The 6,163-nt window shown below is 38.0% G+C and overlaps 1 non-coding gene across 1 annotated transcript; it reads left to right on the forward strand.

Moving 5' to 3' along the window:
- Positions 1 to 4,047: 4,047 nt before the first annotated feature.
- On the forward strand, positions 4,048 to 4,191 carry LOC116083991. The gene has a single exon (XR_004115973.1). It is a non-coding gene; the product is annotated as a small nucleolar RNA SNORA48 (small nucleolar RNA).
- The last annotated feature ends 1,972 nt before the right edge of the window (positions 4,192 to 6,163 follow it).

Raw genomic sequence — 6,163 nt, forward strand, 5'->3', positions numbered from 1 at the left:
TTTTCTGGCTTCATAGAATGAATTGGGTAGAGTACCTTCTGTTTCTATTTTGAGGAGTATTGGTATTAGGTCTTCTTTGAAGGTCTGATAAAACTCTGCACTAAACCCATCTGGTCCTGGGCTCTTTTTGGTTGGGAGACCATTAATGACTGTTTCTATTTTTTTTTTTTTAGCAGATATGGGACTGTTTAGATAATTTATCTGATCTTGATTTAACATAGGTACCTGGTACCTTTCTAGAAAATTGTCCATTTCATCCAAGTTTTCCAGTTTTTTTGAGAATAGGCTTTTGTAGTAGGATCTGATGATTTTTTGATTTCCTCAGTTTCTGTTGTTATGTCTATGTTTTCATTTCTGACTTTGTTAATTAGAATATTATCTCTGTGCCCTCTAGTTAGTCTGGCTAAGGGTTTATCTGTTTTGTTGATTTTCTCAAAGAACTAGCTCCTAGTTTGATTGAATCCTTGTATAGTTCTTTTTTGTTTCTATTTTATTGATTTCAGCCCTGAGTTTGATTATTTCCTGCCTTTGACTCCTCTTGGGTGACTTAACTTCTTTTTGTTCTAGAGCTTTCAGATGTGCTGTCAAATTGCTGGTTTATGCACTTTCCACTTTCTTTTGGAGACACTTAGAGCTATGAGTTTTCCTCTTAGGACTGCTTTCATTGTGTCCTATAAGTTTGGGTATGTTATGGCTTCATTTTCATTAAACTCTAGAGAGTCTTTTATTTATTTCATTATTTCTTCCTTGACCAGGTTATCATTGAGTAGAGTGTTGTTAAGCTTCCACGTGTATGTGGGCTTTCTATTGTTTATGTTTTTATTGAGGAGCAGCCTTAGTCCATGGTCATCTGAAAGGATGCAAGGAATTATTTCAACCTTCTTGTGTCTGTTGAGGCCTGATTTGTGACCAATTATATGGTCAATTTTGGAGAAGGTACCATGAGGTGCTGAGAAGAAAGTATATCCTTTTGTTTTAGGATAAAAAGTTCTATTGATATCTATTAAATCCATTTGTTTCATAACTTCTGTTAGTCTTTCTGTGTTTTCGTTTAGTTTCTATTTCCATGATCTGTCCAATGTAGAGAGTGGGGTATTGAAGTCCCCCACTATTATTGTGTGTAGTGCTATGTGTACTTTGAGATTTAGTAAAATTTCTTTTATGAATGTAGATGCCCATCCATTTGGAGCACTGAGGTTCAGAATTGAGAATTTATCTTGGTAGATCTTACATTTGATGAGTATGAAGTGTCCCTCCTTATCTTTTTTGATCAGTTTAGGTTGAAAGTCGATTTTATTTGATATTAGAATCGCTACTCCAGCTTGTTTCTTGGGACCATTGACTTGGAAAATTGTTTTTCAGCCTTTTATACTGAGGTAGTGTCTGTCTTTGTCACTGAGGTGGGTTTCCTGAATGCAACAAAATTTTGGGTCCTGTTTACATACCCAGTCTGATAGTCTATGTCTTTTTATTAGGGAATTGAGTCCATTGATATTAATAGATATTAAGGAAAAGTAATTGTTGCTTCCTGTTATTTTTGTTGTTAGAGTTTGAATTCTTTTAGTTCTGTTAGAAGAGTACTTTCTTGCTTTTTCTAGGATGTAGTTTCCCTCCTTGTGTTGGAGTTTTTCATTTACTATCCTTTGAAGGGCTGGATTTGTGGAAAGATATTGTGTAAATTTGGTTTTGTCATGGAAAACTTTGGTTTCTCCATCTATGGTAACTGAGAGTTTTGCTGGAGGGCCTTTTAAGTGATTATTAGTATAGTAGTTTGATTTAAAGTATACCATAGTTGCATGTTAAATCCATTAATTGTGTTTATCTGTATTTCCTTCACCTCTATGTTCCTTTTTCTAGACTGATATTAATTATGTTGTTATAAATCAACTGTCTAGGCAGTGGCTGTTTAAGTAACAAACGAAACAAACAAACAAAAAAGATAATTAATTGCTAGAATAGTAATCAATTCTTATATCTCAATTTTTAAAATAATTAGTGGTTGTTGATTAGAAAAATATATTATAAAGTATATAAAAACAAAATGTTGATTCCACTTGAAAGAAATTTCACCATTAGTGAAATGGTTTTTGTTACTTGATAAAAAAGAGTTTGAGTGTTTTTACTTGAAGCATACTATTTCTTGCCACTATTCCATAAGTAAATACTGAGTATTTTTAAATTCTAAACAATATGGCTTATATATACCTGTCTTTTCCTTATATAGCATCATTAAGAAGATAGTATATGCTTAATATTAATGAAGTATTAATGTAATTAGTTATAACTAATATAAATTAGCTTCTTATCACATATTAACTTGCATGAATTATTTCAACTTAATTTTACTTCTTCCTAATGAATATTTAAATAATTTAATTTTGAATAACAACTACCATAACTAATATTACTCATATAGTAATATTAAATCAGTCTGCATATATTTACCTTGGCTTCTCAACCAGCTTACAAATGGTAAAATTTTCCATTTGAGTTCTATTTCTATTAGCCTTACAATATTACATTCACTAGGGTCAAATATAATCAATGATGAAATGATTTGGGCAGCTTTGAGTTCCATGCATTCCGATTAAGTGGCTGGGTTCATTTCATTTTTATGTTAGGTGACAAAGACTTTCAGCATATGGCTGTATGATTTTTTTAATATTATTGCAATCCTAGAAAAAATCCCCAATAATGGATCCATCTCAAATATTAAAGTGATTCTTTTGTATCTGGTATTGATCAATGATAGTAAAAATATTTAAAACATTGTCACAACACTCTGAATAAAGTAATTTGAGCTAATCACCTAATATTTAATTTCAAATCTAAAAGGATTTAACAATTTTCTCCATTTAGATGCAACATGAAATATGTTTTCTGTTGTCTCTATTTAAAAACTTAACTTAAGAATAAACTGGCTACTTATTATGATTTTGTAGTTTTAGGAACTAAATGAATTTAATTCATATTATCAATAACTTTGTAAAAAATAGATCCTCAATCAGTATAACTTTTTGAAGACGAGTAGTATAGTCCAGAAAAGTACTAGGGAGACATAGAGTACATGTTTTTGGATTGAATCCAGGCATGCTTCAGAACTTCCATTATTTTATCCCATAGAATGTTTCAATGTAACTGCTTGAGATGGTGCCCTCACCAGTCTCCTAACTATCTATCCCCTTTGTATTTCCTTGGGCTTGCACTTAAGACTTGAAAGTATAGTACGTAAAAGTAAATTAGATCTTGTACTATGTTCTAAGATGCTTTAATGCAATTAAATATACTAAATTCTAGCTTAAGAGAAAACTTAGAAGAATTTTAAATTGTAAGAGTTAGAAATGATCTAACATTTCTTGTTTGTCCAGAGACAAGACAAGCTTTCTCTGTCTGTCTGTCTATCTGTCTGTCTGTCTGTCTGTCTGTCTGTCTGTCTGTCTGTCTCTCTCCTCTCTCCCGCCCTCCATCCCTCCCTCCCTCCTTCTCTCTCTCTTTCTCCATCTCTCTCCCTCTCTCTCTCTCCCTCTCTCTCTCTCTCTCTCTCTCTCTCTCTCTCAGTAGGTTTTGCATTGCTGTTATTGAACTGTTAATTTTAAGCCATCCGGTTTTAAATTAATTGTTCATGTCAAAACAAACACTCCTGCCTGGGACTGAATGCCATATAAAAAGTGTCATATTGAAGAACTTGAAGCAGGAAGTCTAGAAGCTTTAGTTTGCTAAATGAATATTGACTGGCTAATAATGCTGTGATAATAAAAGCTTTATAGAGTCTCAAGCCATATGCTCACAACATCTGGACCAGTATTTTATCACATCTTAAAGAATCAGAGTTTTGCTCTGTTTAAAGGTAATCAGCCTGATTTGGAAAGTATCTCTAAACTTCCTTTAATTCTTACAGATGAGCAAAGACTATAAAATAATTATGTAGTCCTTTTCACTAAAGAACATGTTCATGATAGATAATGTGTTAGCATTTAAATATAAACTATTGTCTATGCTGTTCAATAAATAACCAACTGAAATTACATCTTTAAATCTTTAAATCCTCTCCTCTGGCAATGAGAAAAGAGACACCTTGTTGATAGTGGTGTTTTTATATCAATCAGGGGCAGAGCAGATGGTAGTCTTTTGTTCAACCTAGCTTGATGCCTGGCTTAGTCACCAAAGCTTTATTATGCCTAGAACACAGAATAGTCAAACCAAATCCAGGTAGTCTAGCCTGGGAGCAGGAAGATAGACAGAGACCTGCATTCTGCTATGCTGTATGGTGTAGGCAGGATAAGAATACCATAGATCTGCCCAGGAAGGCCATAGACACACAGAGCCCCACCTACCACCACACAGGAGGAAGATAAGCAGAGGTCTGCAGACCACTATGTCACCAACAGATCTGGCCTCCATGCCCATCACAGGCAGGCCTTAGACACCTGCTTGCTGGAGGATCTCACCCAGGAGCTACAAGTCTTGTGGCCAGCCTGCAGTCAGAGCCACCACACTGTACAAGTATGCCACGGACAGATGAGAGAGAAAGAGAAGAGCTGCAGTTTGAGCATTATGAAAGTGGTAGAACTGGAGGTTGAATATGGAGAGTATTAATCTGTTGTGAGTGGCCAACTCAGCCTCCTAAGGTCCTAGTCCAAGCTGCCACTAACAACCATATCTGGGTCCAAAGTTACTCAGAAACAGGGCTTGGTGTTGATATGCATGGCTCATATTTGGGCTAGAGAACATGGGAACATCTCTTGTTGGGGCAGCTGCAGGGGACCACCTGGATGTCCAGGAGCTGTGCAGAACTGGCCCTGCTCCTCAATGCCTGAAACTCTGTAGAGCTAGACCCACACTTCAGAGGAGCAGTACTCAGCACAGTAGGACCTGGATCTTGTCCTGGTCCTGGTGGCAGGGATGTGGCTTCGCTGTTTCTGAAGGCATTAATGTGGGAGAGCTGATTTCTACTACTTGTCTGCTGTAGTGTGGTAAGGACACAGAGGTGATTGCACTCTAACCTCTTGCAGTCTGAAAAGCTGCCCACAGGGTCATGAGCACAGAGAATTAGCCCTGCCATTTATCAGCTGAAGCACTCAGGAAATCAAGCGCTGCATCTTGCCTGGATAGCACAGCAGAGCTGACCCTGGTGGTGGTACAGAGGTGAGCCAAAAAGCAAGGATGAGAGTGCAGGAGAGCTGACCCAGCAACCTCCTACAGAAGTCTGGAGAGCTGGCCCTCGTGGAGGGGGCACAGATGAGCCTGCCCTGAAGGCAAGAGTGCAGGAGAGGTGGTTTAGCTATTGGTCTGTCCTGAGGTAGCATAGATGCAGGGGTGATTCCCTTTCACACTGCCCCCTTTCCACCTGCGGTAGTCTGTAGAGTTGGCCTTTGGGTCATAAAATCAAAGAGAGCTAGCTTGATTTTATTTTTATTTATTTTATTTTTATTTTATTCACTGGCTATTGTGCTTGGAAACCAGCCCTGTATGTCACCAGGGAAACAGGCAGCTGGCACAGCTGAGGTAGCCCTGAGCATTCAAGAGTGGGAGAGCTGTCCCAGTCACTTGCAGGCTGCAACACTTGGGAGCATGAGTCCCATGCTTTGACTGGGTAGCACAGTGGAATTGCTTCTGGAAGTATAGGTGTGGGTGAGGCAGCCCCAGGGGCATGAGAGAAGGAGTGCCTCCTGCAGCTTATGGTATTGCATGTCTTAGCAAGACCAATGCTAGAAAACACCACTCCCTGGTGGTCTAGGAGCAGGAGAGCTACCATGGTGACCAATTCAGCCACTATCCAGGCCCAGATCCATGTCTCTGAGTTGTCTGACCCCAAATTCTACTTCATCTCTGAACTGCTGGAGCATGTGAAAAGGCAGGTCCTGTAGATCCAAATCTGCAGGATCTCCATGACACAAAGCAAAAACCTGGAGAAGACCCAGTGAGGATCAAATAGTGGTGATACCACAGAAGTCAGAGATCTCGAATCAGATTACTGCCTCATTGCAATGAACATTTTCAAGGAGAGCTGTGTGGACAAAGAGATATCCTGTGTGACACACTGCGACCTACTGCAGCTTCTGTGATAAGATGTTCTTTATGCTTTACTTTTGTTTGTTGTTTTGTGTATCTTTGATTTTGGGGAAGTTGGAAGGGCAAAGGACAGATATGAGGGAATTGTAAA

The sequence above is a fragment of the Mastomys coucha genome, unplaced genomic scaffold (genome assembly GCF_008632895.1).
Source record: "Mastomys coucha isolate ucsf_1 unplaced genomic scaffold, UCSF_Mcou_1 pScaffold8, whole genome shotgun sequence".
Lineage (NCBI taxonomy): Eukaryota > Metazoa > Chordata > Mammalia > Rodentia > Muridae > Mastomys > Mastomys coucha.